This window comes from Nelumbo nucifera, chromosome 2, assembly GCF_055504915.1.
Source record: "Nelumbo nucifera cultivar China Antique chromosome 2, China Antique-T2T, whole genome shotgun sequence".
Classification (NCBI taxonomy): Eukaryota; Viridiplantae; Streptophyta; class Magnoliopsida; order Proteales; family Nelumbonaceae; genus Nelumbo; species Nelumbo nucifera.
Window position 1 is genome coordinate 24668560 of NC_142650.1, and position 17632 is coordinate 24686191.

General features: G+C 34.8%; 1 long non-coding RNA gene and 1 pseudogene across 3 annotated transcripts; one reads left to right on the forward strand and one right to left on the reverse strand.

The window, feature by feature from the left end:
- The first annotated feature begins 8865 nt into the window (after window positions 1–8865).
- LOC104595291 (uncharacterized) lies at window positions 8866–16322 on the forward strand. 3 transcript variants are annotated; one of them, XR_002022578.2, is made up of 5 exons: window positions 8866–9159; window positions 9362–9497; window positions 12258–12357; window positions 13483–13658; window positions 14893–16322. It is a non-coding gene; the product is annotated as an uncharacterized LOC104595291 (long non-coding RNA). The 3 variants fall into 3 exon arrangements; XR_016082672.1 differs by lacking the exon at window positions 12258–12357 and having other exon boundaries at window positions 13420–13658; XR_016082673.1 differs by lacking the exon at window positions 12258–12357.
- On the reverse strand, window positions 9866–11031 carry LOC148802002 (exonuclease DPD1, chloroplastic/mitochondrial-like; annotated as a pseudogene).
- Window positions 16323–17632: the final 1310 nt, after the last annotated feature.

The following is a 17632-nucleotide window of genomic DNA, read 5'->3' on the forward strand; positions in this document are numbered from 1 at the left end:
GATACGTTAAGTTCAAATTAACTTAATGGAACATCCACCACTTAGTCACACTGTTCACTTGAGTTTTAGCGTTAGCCCTACGGTGGATGGTTTGGATGAATTTTGATGGGTGTAAGGACAGAAGCCAATTTCTTTAATTCCAAGGGTATACCAAACAGATATTTAATGGTTAATTCCTTTAATTCCGAGGTTTGACACTGTGGAAGATAATTTGCATTGGATAGCTCCCTCTATCTCTTCCCCGAGTTTCCTAGCCATCTCAAATCAATCTCTATTTTAAATCATTCACAATTTTTCCAAATTGATCAATGACAAGGCCAAAGGCCAAATCCATCAAAATTTCTAATCAGGATTATCATTCATTCTTATCATTTGCTAGAATAGGCAAAGCTATATTAATCCTTGATAGAATGATTAATATTTTAATGGTGAATTTTATAACAACTTCTCAATTATTTAAAACTGTCTTGACTGGGAAAATGAGTACGTTGCTGGCAATGTTTGTTTTTGGAACCCAAATAATTAAGGGAAAACCTCTTGATCTAAACTTTGTTAACAATGAGTGGATAATTATGAAATTGCTCATTTATTGTCTTATGTGTGTGAATGACCGAGATTTCCGCCAGTCTCATAATTCAAGTAACTATTTTAAAAATTCTAGAAAATACTGACAAATGAAGTATACATCAATCAACATCTGAAATTAATTTGGGCCATCGAAATAAATAACACATCAGTTAATTATTTCAACCATCCAAATATCTCTAGTTTACCAAGATTCCATCTAATCTGGCCCACCCAAATGATGCATCATGGTCTCTCAAGATCAATGAATTAATCTCAAACATTGAAGTAGTAGTGTGCAAAGATTTCAATTGAACCATTGATCTCTCTCTCTATATATATAAGCAATGGATAGGTTCAAACAACCAAACCATTGATCTGGAGTCCGGATGTCTTGCCTACGAGAATTCTGTCCATGTGTGACTGATAAACTTGGACAGAGTTTATATGGGAAGGAGATCCGTACTCGAGGTTACTATGTTACATGCATCGGATCTCCTTTCCACACATCAGTCGTACATTGTGAACATGTTACATGCGTCTCTGGAAAGTGAGGAGGAGCTGGTGTAGACCCTATTAGCTTGGACCAAGTGAACCTCTTTCAAGAAACTACCAAAAATAGCTTTGTCAGAAAGTCCATTTCCCATCTCATATACGCACTTTTTTTTTTTTTCCTGGATTTTTTCACTACACATGGCTTCAAGCTAAGGTTAGTTACTTTTCCATGTGGGACCCATCTTGGATTTTGAACGCCACAATGTCTTTGTGTGAAAATCCACTCGAATGAGTTCGGCTTCACTTTGGGCAAACCACTGTTTTCAAAACTGGACCGGACCGGATGGTCAGACCAGAAAAACCAGGAACCGGTCACTTGATCGGTTTTGTTTTCTTCCAAAATCGTTTTTTCTCTCAAAACGTTGATTTTGGTCATCAAACCGCTGAACCATCAGCCGGTTAACCGTTCGAATGATTTTGACCGTTTTTTAATTTTTAAAATTTTTTGTCAGAATAGGCTGGCCGTTTAGGTCGAACAGTCAGACCGTTCGAACCGATAACTGGACCCCTGACCGGTTCGTTTTTAAAAACCATAGGGCAAACAAAGCCCATTTAGGCAGTTTTTACTGCCTTGCATTGAGAATATTGTACCTTATTTTATGAGGAGATATTCTTAATACAAGATTGCAAAAGACTATTAGAATGGTGTGAACACAAATTTGCTCTGATAGAAAGAAGCCCATTTCCTTCAATCTAATTCAAGATGGGACCGTGACAGCAAATCAAAAGCTTTGATTTACTTGTTTCAGTGCTGGGCTACAATACTGTCGTAACAAATATGGATTGGACCTAGCTATACTGGTAGACATACATCTTGACACTAGAAGCAGATAAAAGAAGTGTGTTAGAAACATTTCCCACGCTTGTCATGGGGAGATGTTTCCATTTCATGGGCGGAATGGGCTGTGGGGTGGAGGGTCCATCCTGTCTCATCTGAGGCACCGACAGATCCATCGGATCTCCTTGAAATTGACATTTTGGAGTTGTCTGCCACTATCATCGGGTTGGCCCCGGGCATGTGCTTCCCTGGTTAAACCGTGCTCTGCAGTATGAGAAGAACTCTTTTTTGATTGTTGATTCTTGATAGATCCCATAATATATAAAAGGGTTAATTGCTTAAATATACCATATGTTTTTACTTAATTATATAAGACTACTTAAAAATATATTTTGTGAAATATTTAACCGTTAAAACTGATGGAAAAATATTAATTAAAGGATAAAGATGTCCTTCACTATTCTTTAAATTTTCAAAACATCCACAAACAACTCAACATCAAGAGGCAAGAGCTCATACGTTAAAAGCCGCTTTCTCATATTCTTAACACTTAGTTTTCCATAAAATTGTAAGTTTCTTAGACAAGATGGTTGGTTTTGCTTTTGAAAATAAAAACTACCACATCAGAAAAATTATACTGTGTGAGTAGTTCTTTGTATTCAAAAACAAAAACAACCATGTTGTAAAACACTCCCTTAGTAATCAAGCCAACACATTTGCTTGTCATTTTTTGTTTGTTTGATTAAAATAAATAAATTTAAATTGAATGGAGTTCTTCTTTCTAACTGAAACGTAACTACAAATAAAACATAGACTGTTTATTTTAATAAACATTTTATAATTTTTTATCTTAAAAAATGAAAAAGTAAATGATAAATGTTTATTTAGTGTTGTTTGAGGTAGGCGCTATTAGGTTTTACATAAGCTCAATAGCAAATAAACAGTTGGGTGTTGTGAAAAATATTAAAATAGTGTTTTTCCAACAGTTGGTTCTCATATAAACCAAGAAAACATTTATTTAATGAATGATCTTACCACATAGTGGTGTTTCATCCAATGCTTACATGGTGATGGTGATGACCTGACACCGTTTTTCAAATAAATAAGCACACAACCAAACACCATCAAAGAGAGACACCTCGGGTGTTTGCGTCATTTTAGCACATCTACTTCCCGATTTTAAATCTCCTTCTATTCCCACGGTTGGACAAGACTTCAGCTGTCGCAATGTAATTAAATGATAAATGGTTTTGTTTTAAAGTCCAACATATGGCTAGTTAACATTTCCAAGCTGCACTTTTCATGGCTTAGTTTGAGAAGAATAGTAAAGTAAAAATACAAATATAAGGTTTAAAGATACTGCATTTATAGATATAGAAATACTATTTTTCATCTCTTTTGCACCGAACGTATTTATATATTCATACTCTTCCCAAAAGTAAACATTAGTTTTTTTACATTGAATAACACATTTTCTGCAAAGAAAAGTGATGTAGACGCATTCGGCTAGACCAATGGCGGGTTTACACGTGCCTATCAGCGCATTTCAGGGCGGAAGTCAATCAAAGCAGAGGCAGAGCTGAGCTTGGCGGGCCTTGCGGGGCCAATCACGATGCACTCAGGGAGGAGTCCAGCGGGCCTCGTGGAACCAATCGTGCAGTGTCACTTGACGGCCTTAGATGGACTTGCTCCCCGTGTACAGACTTCATTTCAACCGCCCGAACTTTGTCATGACCCGGTAACTTCAAGTATAAATAGGGGGTACCCCCCACTAAGGTAAGGGGACCCAGAACTTAAGACTCTCAAAACTCCCCTTTAAGATCTCTTATCGTACTTTGTGGCCTCATTTGAGTACTCGTACCTCAAGCCTCGGCTATTTCGTACAGATATACTAACTTGACTATCAGAATCTCTGCCTCGGGTGACAACCTGGGGCCTCTGACGTGCCCTCTCACCTTGCAGGATCACTATGCCCACCCTCGGCCACCTAGATAATAAGCTTTTGAGACCAATTTCCAACATTTATACCTTATTTTCTAAGGACAAAATTCATGAATTTATACTCCAAATATAGACTCCCCGTGACCATCTATAAGATAAAACCGAAATTAACAAATAAATATTATAAAACGGTTAATCATCATTATATGTGGAATTCTAGGTCCAGCCCATTTAGAATGCCAACTTTGTAAGACCATAACTTTTCACCTGATTTGAAATCAAAATCAGGTCAGAAATGCTACTGGAGGGCTAGTTTCTTATGGCCTAAAGTTGAATGATGTTATGCCTTTACAATCTAAAATTTAACATAATTCATAATCTACAAACCCAAATGCTACAAGATTGGATTTGTTCTGATCTTAATGGCATGGGGTTTTGATTAGAATTTCTTTGTCGGAAAGTAGCTGGAAAACAAACGTCTAGCAAAAAAAAAACCCTAATTCTTGATTTAAATCTAACCCTAAAATGCAATAAAAGAAAAACTAAATGATTTAAAGAACAAAAATAACTTACCTAGATTGATTGCAGTAGAAATCCCAATCTAAATTAGCCTCTTTGAGTTTCCAATACTTGATTTCCTCTTTCTTCTAGTAGAAAAGAGAAAAGGGGTTCTTAGGTTTCAAAGAAAAGGAAAAGGCCCCCTATGTTCAAGACTAAACATTTAGGTTTAATCTTACAAGAATAGCAGTGTCTAAGTTTCCTCCGTAGTTCCCGGTTTTTGCATCTCTTGTTCCTTTGATGTTTCTCTTATTCCCCTATTCAAGGTTTGATGAACACGATCAAGGATGCTTAGGACACTACAACCATACTACCAAATTCATCAAGTAAGGTTAAAAAGGCGGGTTCTCAGTTCTGGTTTTTTACGATGTCCATCTCTTTAACACCATACTACCAAATACATTAGGCCCTGGTTGTTTTTCGGTAAGTTATTTATCCAAGTAAATGTAAAGGCAATGACCATTTTAACCATAAAAATCTATTATTAAAAGGGGCATTTTTGTCGCATTAAAGTATTGAAAACTTCCTCCCAGGTGGGAAAGTTATTTACCCACCTAGGAGATGGGTATCAATTACACGGGTAAGTACTCATACCCAAGAAAATAAACTTTCTCTGGTCCCCACACAAATCTGATAAAAGAACATGGGTTTCTTGCCAAAAAAAAAAATACCCCCTTAAATATGGTAATTTTCTAAATATACAGGATATTTATAAATAATTAACTGTATACAAGGTTTTGGATTGAACATATTTATATTTACAACACCTATGCATCTTGCCCAAAGCCCTTTTTCTAAGAATAAGGCTGGATGTGGATTTAAGGATTTTAAGATACAAAGATATGATAAATCAGACTTTTTTCTTTTTTTTTCCTTTCTAATTCTTTTCAACAATAGAGGGGCAAAACAAAAATTACAATAACGGAAGGGCTATTTATGTCAAGTGGGCCAGTCAACAAGGTTTATTTAAACCACATTGTTGAAACTACAGGGTAAATAATTAACCCTATATAAAAGGACAAGTGGAGTAGTCAATCAAGGACGATCAAAAATCAAAAGTATATAGGCCAAAAAGCAATGCCTAACTGTAGGAACCAGTAATGGGTACAAATATAATTGGGCGACCTTTAATTCATTTGATATCACTTCATAAAGTGATGAAATGCACCTTTTTCTAGTTCTTTCTTTCTTATTGAACAGATGGAATTGAAAATACAGCTTAGTAATTAAGATTGTTTGATACCACGATTTAACAAAAAGGATAAAAAATAACAGAGACCTGAGATTCGAATGCTATTCTTCTTTTAAGCCTGTCCTTTTCCATGTAAAAGGGATGAAAAAAACAAATTAAGTTGTGGCTATAAGAAAAAGGTATAATAGAGACATCTGGTTCCGTGTAAAAGAAAAAGATAACAAGGGTTTTTCTTTTCTGTAGAAAAGGCAGAGGTATAATAGATTTTGTTTCCATGTAAAATGAATTAGTTACATATTTTATAAGAATAAAAAATGGCCCATTTATTCTATCAAAAAAAGAAAAAAAGAAATGGCCCATTTGATTGGTATTTCACTGTTCTCTTTAATTGTTATAATTCAATTCCCATCCAACCAATCAACCATAGCCATAGTGCCTTTCTTATCCTTTTCAAAAGGGAGGGAAGGGGTCCATTTACAGTAAGAAGAGAGAAGAGATTTATAGGAGATATTCCTGATATGCGGCTGAATGGATGTTGTGCTTTTAGAATAATCGCATGGTTTTTGCAAAAAACACCCCATGTCAGTAGTCTAAATGCATGTAAGATTCATTGTAACGAACCCATGTACCTCTGAGATCTATCAGTGAAAAGGAGAAATAGAAGAAAAGCAAGAGAGAACTGGAAACACAGAAGGTCTGAAGAGGATGGAGAGATTGCAACCTTACTTTCTCAGCATATTTAACTGCTTTTGTGCTGCAGGGTTTAACATAGTCTCCAAAGTTTCTCTAAACAAAGGCATGACCCGATATGTCCTCGTCGTCTATGCTCATGTGCTTGGAAAGGTCCCATTCCTCTTAATTTGTTTCTTCCCTCACAGCCAAATATGTAAGTTCACTAAGGCAGCAATTCTCTTAGTGCGTGAGGTGGAATCTGCTCCAACCAAAAAGTTATATGAACACACTAACAACACATCATCATCCAATCACACATCAGGAATATCTAGCTCCCATACATTTTTTGCTTTGAGAAGATCCCTATGCTTTCTATACATGGGATAAGCCCCAAATTTTAACTTGATCCAAAATCGAAAATCATGGGTTTTCCCTTATGATTCCTTAGTTCTACTTAATTAATTATCCATGCCTATAATTGCAAGCATCTCTATACTATACCATGTTTGGTTTTCCAACACTATGTTTAGTTTATCAGAAAATTAGTGAGAAAAAGAAATTTGTGGAAAATTCTTCAAGGCATTTCATGAAGTTCATCAACAACTTTACCTTTCTCATTTGTTAATTTTCTCAGGAACCAAAAAAATAAAGTAATAATACAATCTTAAAGCAAAGTCTTGTTCATGTATATATCCTGAAGTAAAAACGTGTAATGAGAATGAGATAAACCCACCAAAGGTTGATTTAAGTTTGTTGTTTGTTGCAGGAAAAATCGACCTCACATCACTTTCCTTATCTTGACCTATATCTTCTTCTTGGGACTTCTGGGGTAAGTATTTTGACAAGCAATATCTTCTTCTAGGTTAGTATTTTGATACTTGTTGGCTGTGTTGGGGGCTGTTTAACTAATAATCTCCACGTCAGCCATACACACAAAGTCAGAGATTGTTGTGGTTGTGGAACGTAGGGATCCTTAATTCTATACAAGGAGCTCAAGAGTTTCAAACCGAGGTTGACATATCCAAATATAAGCTTGGAAACAAGCACCTACAGCTTCCACCATGGACAGAAAACCAGAAGGAATCTTGAAGGGTACTAGTGGGGGCTGGGTTGAGGTGGAAGTTCACATCTGCACCCTTTTGGGAAATTCTCGTATTTGTCATTGGAAAATGCTCCAATACACGGTTGAAATGTGTTGTGAGGTGCCCATGGGGTGCAGATGTGATCTCTTGAGACGGAAGCAAGAAGATAGGAGAAAAGGGAGAGGAAGAGGCAGGGGTCTCCCGTTAGTTGGGGTGTCACTGGACTGGGTTGGATTGGACTCCATCCTAATCAAAATCAATTTTAATGGGTTGAATGGACCAATAAGACATATTGAATTGGACTAGTCCTGATTTTATGGTCTAAAATACTTATTGTTGAATTGGATTGGACTTGGTCCATTTAAGATGGATTTATATTAGACTGGATCGGTTTGAACCAATGTCCAATCTAAGAGTATGGGTGTCAATGGACCAATTTTGTTTGAATCCAACCTAAATTAAAACCAATTTTGGACAGTCTTAGACATTGAATTGGACCAATCTAGAATGGTACAAAATATTCATCGAATTCGTTTGGACACGGTCCATCTATAATGGGACTCATTGAAGAGGGTTAGTATGGACCAATATATATCCGATCGATTGACAGCCTTACCCATTAGAAATTGTTAAATGACTCACGTGGTAAGGGGGTTTAACGTATAAAGCAAACGGAGGGTTGTAAACTTGTAATTGGCCACACAGCCCCCATTACAGCTTTCTCCGTTTAGCTATTCTGACTTCCATTATTTTTAGTTAAATGCAGCTAATCTGGACTAGCAACAATCACAGTGAATACTATCTACAAATGCATGTAAAATTTCTTTGGGAAGCCTATTAAATAATTGAATCAAGTGAACTCTGTCAATGTAAAGAAAAGTGGGTATAGTATCAAATTAGTTGAACTACGGGGCTCGTGGTATGTAGTGTGTTCATGGGCCGGGCTTAGTGGCCTAGTTTTAATGTTGATTAATGATTATTATAATATCTTTCAGGCCCATACTTTCATCGATAACATTCTATGCTGGCCTAGAATATACTTCATCTGCCATGAGAAATTTAGTTCCATCAATGACTCTCATTTTGGCGATTCTATGCAGGTAAAGTCCTATATCGTCTCATCAAGATGTTTTTGGATTGGAGCAGAAATGGAAAATATTTTTTAGTTTTTTTTTCCTTTTATATTTTGCTCTATTGGTTTGGAAAGTTGAGTCGCATGAGATTAAAAAAAAAAAAAAAAACTTTTGTTGTGTTCTTTGTCTACCTGGTGAATTCTAAAATCATTGGAAAATCCACCCAGATGGTGTTTTTATTAGAGCTGTCAATTGGTTGGGTCTGACTTGGGAAAGAATGGACCAGTCCAAAAAATCGGTTCTATAATATAGACCTATAAGTGAACCAATTATTAATCGGGTCTGACCCAATTAGACCTTGTTATATTGACATCTATAATTTTTATTATGATAATAACAATTTCAAACTTCATTCTTAATAAAATGACAGTAAATAGTAACTGTTTATATATTGATAGAACAAGTGTTTTAGATCAAGGGTCCGTTGTTTGAGGGAATAGGAGCCTGGAATCGAAATCGAAATGGCCCATTTCCATTCCAAATGCTTGGCTGATCGAAATAGGAATGAAAATCCCTCGTATAGGGGAATGGCCGTTCCCGACCCCTCCCCAGGGAATGTTATTCCCATTCGAGTTTATGATTTTTGTTTTTGTTTCAACCCAGTCGAAGATACGAAACAGAGATTGCGAGAACTCCAAGCCTTCTTCCATCGCCGAACAGAGAGCTGAACCAACCTCCGGCGAGGTAAGACCACTGCTGAACCATTATCCTCCTCCACCACCACCTCCTCCTCCTCCTCCTCCTCCTCTTCCTCCTCCTCCTTCTTCGAAATCAACCGCATGCTCTAATTGAACCAACCTCCGGCGAGGTAAGACCACTGATTGAATCTTCTTCTTCTTCCTCACCGGATACAATCTAAAATCGTTCCTTCCTAAACCTCGTGCAGAGACTGCATCTAGAGCACCGATGGCTGCAATAATTCAAAGGGAGAGAGAGAGAGAGAGGGCGAGTGATTCAAGATCAAAGTTCGTCTCAAATCTTCCCCTACAACATCCATCGATTCCAAGCCAATATTCTAACAGGCAAGTGCGTTCTACAATATTTCATCATTTTTTTGGTTACGTTTCTTCCATTTTATATTTATGACTCTCTATTTAAGTTGTTGTCTCGAACTGACTAGGGCCTGAGGGAGAGGGATGGAGCTGGTTCTGTCGAATCAGCTCATAAACTACTAAACTGTCAACGCCTATCCAGCCTCTTCATTTTTTCTTTCTAACTCCGATTAGGGACTCAATTTATGATTAGTGTGATTGCTGACCTTCTGATATATATATATATATATATATATTTTTTTTTTTTCTTTCCCGGTTTTCTTTTCCTAATTTCAAATATGATGACATTAGTCCAGTTGATGGTTATTTCGTCTGAATTATCTGGCCAAGAACTGATCTCAACTCTCCGATAAGCAGGGAGTTTCCCTGTAGTAAGCAATATAAGAAATAGATAAACTATAAATTGTGATTAATAAAAAATGATAAAAAAATAATAATAAAAAGAAAAGGGAATACATTAGAAGAAAAAAAATCTCTCTACAGATTAGAAGTGCTAGTTGTAATTAATTATTCTCCTCCTCCTTTCCATGAGCTTTCAACGATCCATGTGATCCCTTCATCTCACATGCATGCTCCCACCTCCTTTATTCGATAGATGAGAGAGGATGAGAATAGCTGCTTCAACAATGCATCAAAGTGGTATAATTTATCAAAAAAAAGTATCAAAGTGCTATATCTTTGGGAGCCTGTTAACCATGATTATTACTTGATATACTTGGTAATCAGTCAATGACAGAAGCATGGAAATGCAGTATTATGAAATACTATACCTTGGAACATCAGGTCAGTTAACCATACTTGTTGTGATGCCATGGACATGGGAATTGAGGATAACACGTTCTGGGTTGACTAGAGTTTGGAATGTACTGTTCTCACCTCCTAGGAGATCCTGAATTATAATCTCAATGATTCATTCGTTCTCTCTGCTCAATCCAGTGGTTTCAATATCAAAAACAAAAAATGTGACAAGTTGATCTAGTACTTTGCTATCTGAAATCTTTTCTTGAATGTCACAGTATTGAACCCTTTCAAATTCTATCAGCTTTGGCTTATTTATGTTTAACTTAGTTGTTGCTGTAACTTTTCCGTCCAACACTTTGTGCCTGATTTCATATAGTTTACTACTCTGGGTATTTTCACTTCCTACTTTTATATGTAACTGCTCCCATCTTCCCTATATCGTTCCTTTGCAGAAGGCTCATGGGTGCTAGGTCCATGCACATAAAATCTACAACTGTTTTGGTACTTCTCTGACCAAAAACGGGCCAAGATCCTTGGTTGAAGGAAAGGATTTCCTTTTAATAAATATGAGACTCGGCACATAGGGTGTTGTAAAACTGAAAAACACATATAACCTTCTCTCATCTGGACTCAAATTAAAACAGAGTAAGCTTGCAACCAATGACACGTCCTGACTCACACAAGCACTTTATCTTGACCTGAAGAAGCAGATAGAAACCATTTTGGTCAGGTGCATTACAAGGAAATATATATTATGTGCGTGTATAGCACAAACAACAAATTTAGCTCCAGCTCAAGAGAAAACAAACTTCACAATGAATTCAGAAAAGAAACATGAACTTCTGCACTAACTGTTCAAATGGGAATATCCATTAGGTTATCGTAACCATGACTTAAGAACTCATAAGTTGGGCATAAAGCTGGTTATGAACCTTTAGAATAGCATATCTGCCAGATGTGTACAGGCACCTGCTTACTCATTTTACAGGAGCAACTAAGGTTGGTTTAGCATCCTTTGCCATTAGGTGGCAAACTAATCAATGGGTACTTATGCATCATATCTAATGTGAGAGCAAAATATCCCATTGTTGAATCCATGGGCTATATAATTATATTTTGAATCTTATCCAAAATTGAAACATACCAAGTTTGTGGCCTCAATTTTATATGTCAAAGCATGTTATTATGGTAAGGTAGAAACCTTAGTCAATTTACTCTAATGAGTTCAAGACCACACAACCTGGGCAGGATCTAAGAGGTATATTTTTTATGGAAAGAGATAGTATTATATTGAAAGGAAACAAATAAGAGATACACTCTAGGATTGAGCTGCTACTACAGTGAAAGGCTGTATGAAGGACTCAAGGTCAATTACATAAGCACTCTCAGGATGAGGCTATCCAATAATCCCCTTATACCTATGTTCCCATACAGAAAAGGCCATGTCTCACAACACCCCTGAACTCCAGCACAGATAAGCAGGAACATGTTGCAACTTCATTTCTCTTCACCTCATCTTTTTGAGCAGACTTATTGCTGAAAATCCCAGAGTTTCACTCCATCCAAATGATCATAGTATGGTTGCTGTCATGATTGCACATGCTCTTTACTTAAATAAGCTCTATAGCAATTACATCACTGTTACTGGAAAGCACTAGCTAGTGTTGATGCCTCTCAAAAAGTGACACCAAATTTTCCATGTTATGATCACAGAAGCAGCAACCTGTTTTTTGAATGCCCATTCTAATTCTGATTTTCTTGCAATTTCTGCAATCTCTGCAATTTCTGCAAAATTTCATGCATTTTTCTGCAATTTCTTGCAAAATTTCTACATTTTTTTTGCAATTTCTGCAAATTTTGAATATTTTCATACATTTTTCTAAATTTTCTGTAAAATTATTGTAACTTCTGCATTTTCCTGCAAAATTTCTGCAATTTCTGCACTTTTTTGGTATTTTCATGCATTTTCTGTTTTTTTATTTTTATTAGGGGCAAAATTGGAAATCATGGCTGATTCCGATTCCAACCTCTTGATGAACCAAACAGCATCAATAGGAATCTGATTCCGATTCCTGTTTGAACCAAACAGGTAGGGGGAATAGACCATTCCGATCATGAACCAAACAGACCCTAAAATTATCTTATATATATATATATATATATATATATATATATATATATATATATATATATATATATATATCAGTAACTATATTATCAGTTTAGAACCGCAAAAACCAGTCCTACCCAATTTATTAATCAGGACACACCGTTATTGGCAGCTCTAGTTTTTTATTCTAAAGCTGCGTTTGCAAACAATGCAAATAAGTGTGAGTGCAAATATGTAGAATGTAAAATGGTTCATATAAATTGCAAAGTTGGGTTAGCTTTGCGCTGACAAATTTACCTTCTTACCAAACAAATTCCAATAAAGCATATGCCTTTTTTTTTTTTTTATCAAAAGCCTACTTGAATGCAAATTTACTTATTTTTTATTGATGTACTTTTACATCTTAGGCTGTGTTTGGAAACCATGCAAATAAGTGTGAATGCAAATATGTAGAGTGTAAAATGGTCCATATAAATTGCAAAATTGGGTTAGTTTTGCATTGGCAAATTTACCTTCTTACCAAACAGACTTTTAGTTGTATTGGTTGCAAACACGAATTCCAATAAAGTATATTCCTTTTTTATTAAAAGACCACTTGAATGCAAATTTACTTCTTTTTTATTGATGTACTTTTACATCTTATTATCAATGTAAATATGCATTGCAAAACACAGGCAAAAGTGAACCAGAGTGCAAATTTACTCTGAACCGAGATTTACACTCCATTTGCATCGTTTCCAAACACAGCCTTATTATCAATGTAAATATGCATTGTAAAATGTATTTTCTGTCATTTATCAATGTATAAATGTAATGTTGCCTAACGCCGGCAAAAGTGAATCAGAGTGCAAATTTATCCTGAACCGGGATTTACACTCCATTTGCATCGTTTTCAAATGCAGCCTAGGTTTCAAGTCCATTACTTGAATGTGCAAATCTTTTATTGTTAATTTCAAATATTTGATCATTTATAAAAAAAAATATTGTATTTAGCTTTCTTATAGACACTAACGTTAACAAATTTGGATTTTTTGAATTCAGAACGGAGAAATTAAATATTTTCAAATTTAGCAGCCAATAGGTGGAACTCTTATAACTTTGCAGGTGCTACAGTCATGACTTTATACAAGGGTGTTAAGGGTGTTGTTGTAATTTCACTTTTTTCGCCACATTCTACCAATTCTACCAAACCAGTGGCATCATTAGAAAAGGATTGGATGAAAGGCTCCCTTCTACTTATTGTTTCCGGTTTTTCACAAGCAGCCTTCTATATATTACAGGTAATTTCTAAACCCAAAGGAAAAAATATTTAGTATAAATATGTAACAATTAATCTAAATATATAATAATCTAAATATAATAGTCTTATGTGCATAGACATATTTTGAAATACCAAAAATATAGGGGTGTCCATGAAAAATTAAAAAACTGAACCGAACAGAGAAAACCGAACCAGAAAATGAGGTTAACCGAATCAATCGGTTCGGTATTTTTGAAAAACTAAAGGACCGGTTCGGTTTTCGGTTAACCTACAAAAAAACCAGCAGTTAACCGAACCGATCGGTTATATTTATATGTATATTTTATATATATTTTTAATATATGTCACATATTTTCTATATATTATATATAAATATATATTCATTATATATAAATATATACATATATTATATTTATAATAATCTATTTATAAATATATTATATATCACTTATTATTTATAATATAATATTATACATATATTTATATAATATATTATAAATATAAAAAAACCCAAGAATCGAAAAGGTCAAAAACCGAAATCGACGGACTGGTTAACCGGTGGTACTATACCGGTTCCGTTTCGGTTTGGGGAAATGGAAAAACTGGTGATACTGGTTCAATTTACAAAAACTGCCCATGGTTTGGTTAACCGAACCATGGACACCCCTACAAAAGTATGAAAACATTGTAGGTTCTAAATGTTGCGCCACCCTTTCTTTGAAAATTTTACATCCAACTTGCAAGACATAGTCATAGATCATAAATTTGCAAAATTGAATAAAAAATATCAGGGCTCTCAATGGATTTTGGAACCCTAATTACTTTTGATTTGGATTTGAAGTTTCAATAATTAGATTAGATTCAGATTTAGTTGGATCGATAAGAATCCTACCCACAAAACACTATACCATGGCATTTGTCATTTAGATTTAGACTTCTCCAAATTATTTCTGAAAACAAAATTTACTATATCTTTAAAAGAAAATATTAAATACAACGCATTTTGGTGTGGAATGAAAAGTTAAATATTAATTTAATGACTAATAATCAATTTTGAGTATAATGGTTGATTGCATAATAGGTTAGTTTTATGAATTAATGATTTCTAATAGAAAGATAAATGTGTAGCACAAGAAATGGGATCATTAATAACCTATATTGAAAGAAATTTAGCCATATCATTGTTTATTATAAAATTGATTAATTTATTATTTTATTATGAAGGTTAATATTTTATTTAATTTAATTTACAGGCTGCAACAATTAAGAAATATTCAGCTCCAATCTTGCTTACATCAATGATATGCTTAATGGGAACAATACAAGCAGTAGTAGTAACAGTGATTTTAGATCGTAAAGCTTCATCATGAAGGTTGAGTTGGGATATTAAGTTGCTGGCCCCTATTTATTGTGTAAGATTCTTTTGCTTTATGTAGTTTTATTTTCAGGTTTCAATTTGTAGGTATGAATTAGAAAAGGATATACCTTGGCTGGCTTCTTGAAAGAAATAAGTCTTAGAAGCACTTATTTGACCTCCTTCCCCCCAAAAGAAGTACTCTAATTCTCATTAGTCAAATAAAAAAAAAAGTAATTCTAGATATTCTTATATTTAAATTTCTTCTATTAAGAGTAGTGCTTTTGGTCAAATTATAAGTTTTTAGATCATTTCATAGCACTTCAACCCACATTTTCTTGTCCACTTATTGCTTTTTTATGACCCTTTCCTTGCACCAAACCAAACCAAACATTTTCTTGGCCATTTATTTAAATCTCCAAACCAAACATCTAGTCATTTTTCTCTTGTCCTCTTACAAATTGAAATTACACATGGAACTCTTTAATATATTTATTTCCAATTCTATCTTTTTTTGTCTTATCATCCTTTACAACAATATTCATTTTCTGAAAGTTTTTTCTTTTTTTAAATCATGTGTGGATAAGGCTTTTAGAGTTTCAGTTTCTTTGAGATGGGAGTTTTGCTTGGTAAGTTAATCTCTGTTGGAGAATTCTACTCCTTCCTTATGTTTCTTGACTTTTTCTGCACCATTTGCAAAGTTCTTACAAGTTCTTTCTCCCAATGCTCAATATAACTTATATCTTGCTCAATAATTTGAACTTTTTTGGGTGTTAGTTTTATTTCTTGCTATTTGTTCGTTTTGCTTTATAATGTGAGCATTTTTCAATGAATTTTTCCTTTTCATGCTTCAAGAAGAAAAAAGATAGTGAAATCTTTCCTTTTTAAAATAATGCTGTCACAATCATCTTCAAATTTTTTAATGTATTTGTAAATTATTGGGATTGTGTATTATTTTTCAACAGTTGGATTGTGTTATAATCTAACAATGGGTGTGGTCTCTCCTTTAGGTTAATGTGGGTTTTACATATAAAAGGGTTCTTTTGTATGTAAGATTTAGATAGGGAAGTTTACTTTTTTTTTTCTTGTTGAAGAGAGAGAGATAGAGAGAGGGGTTGAGAGAAGAAGTGATTTTCACGTAAGAGTTGATTGACTTTTTTTCTCTTATTTTGTTCTTTGAATTAAGGAAAGGGGAAATGGGTGTACAAGGGTTAAGGGTTGGTTAGGGTTGCAATCTACAAACTATCATGTACTATTTCTCATTTTCTTTTATAGTGAAGAACAACTTTTATCTCCCCCATGGTAGGCAGTAAAGTCTAACCATGTAAATTCTGTGTTCTTGTTGGTATTTATTTTTTCTTTTATCTTTGCTTTGATTTTTTTATTTCCGTTTCTATTGGATTCCTTTGGTTTCTATTTTGTTTAAAGCACTTTGTGGTTTTCTCTTATGGGCGGTTGTTTTGAGTCCAACAAATTGGTATCATAGCTCTTAGGCTGGTATTCACAAGATGTTTGTAAAATTGTTTAAGAGATAATGATAGCAAAAGTACAATTTCTTAAGTTCAAATTGAAAGGTTTGATGGCAAAGGCAGCTGCTTTACCTTATATGGCAAAGGAGTTGAAGGACCATCTTACTTTAACAAGGCTAAGTTGGGGCATTAAAGGGAAATTATGGAAAGCCAAAAGACAAAGGATTTTGGTTGGGAGGACATCGAGTCAAGATGTGTTAGTACAATTTTGATGCTCTTTTCTAATAACATTATGGAGGAAGATTCTACACTCGAGTTGTGGTAAGTTTGAAAATTTTTAATTGGTAAAAAGTCTTAACCACAGAGTTACATTTGAATGTCCAATGGAATGTGCACTTCTTCTCCAAATGAGTGTGGTCCAACATAAGCATAAGCAGTCTAATGATAAAAATAAATGATTAAGGCTATGCTTGGTGATTAAGTGGTTCGATAAATTGTTTATTGTAAGTGCTTATTTTAACACTCACTTAATGTTGTTTGGTAGCCTGCTTGTTAAATCACTTAGGTGAGATACTTTCTCCAAAAGTTCTTATTTTAGCATAAATGATAATTTTAACCCCCATTCTATCCACACATATAAACAATGATTTTCAATATTATATTATACACTTGAAGGATGTTCGCCACATCACCACGTCATGACACATGGGAATCCCCCCCAAAAAAATGAGAGGAGGATGATCAACCTGATGTCGCTAGCAATTGTATGGCATGGAATCCCCCCCCCCAAAAAAAAAAAAATCTGGTAAATAATAACACCAAAAGGGTTTGTGCGTTAAATACCTCAAAAAAAAATATTCATGAAAACATGAAAAAAATGGTCCCAAAAGTGAAACTAGCCTGACTGCTGGTGAGTTTTTATGTTGTTTGGTGATTGCTGGTCGCTCCCAGTAGAGGTGTCGCCGTTGGTGTACTCGAGTCTATTTGAATGAGGAATAAGAGGGTTTTTCTAACGTGTGGGGTATTTTGGGGATTTAAAAAATTAACCAGGGACTGAACCATCCCAAAAAATTTCGAACATGCACTTATTTAATAAGTGCTTGAAAAAGCCACTCTCAAGTTGCTTTTTCAATAAGTACTTTTTCAAATAAGCACCTTTTCCTTACTTTT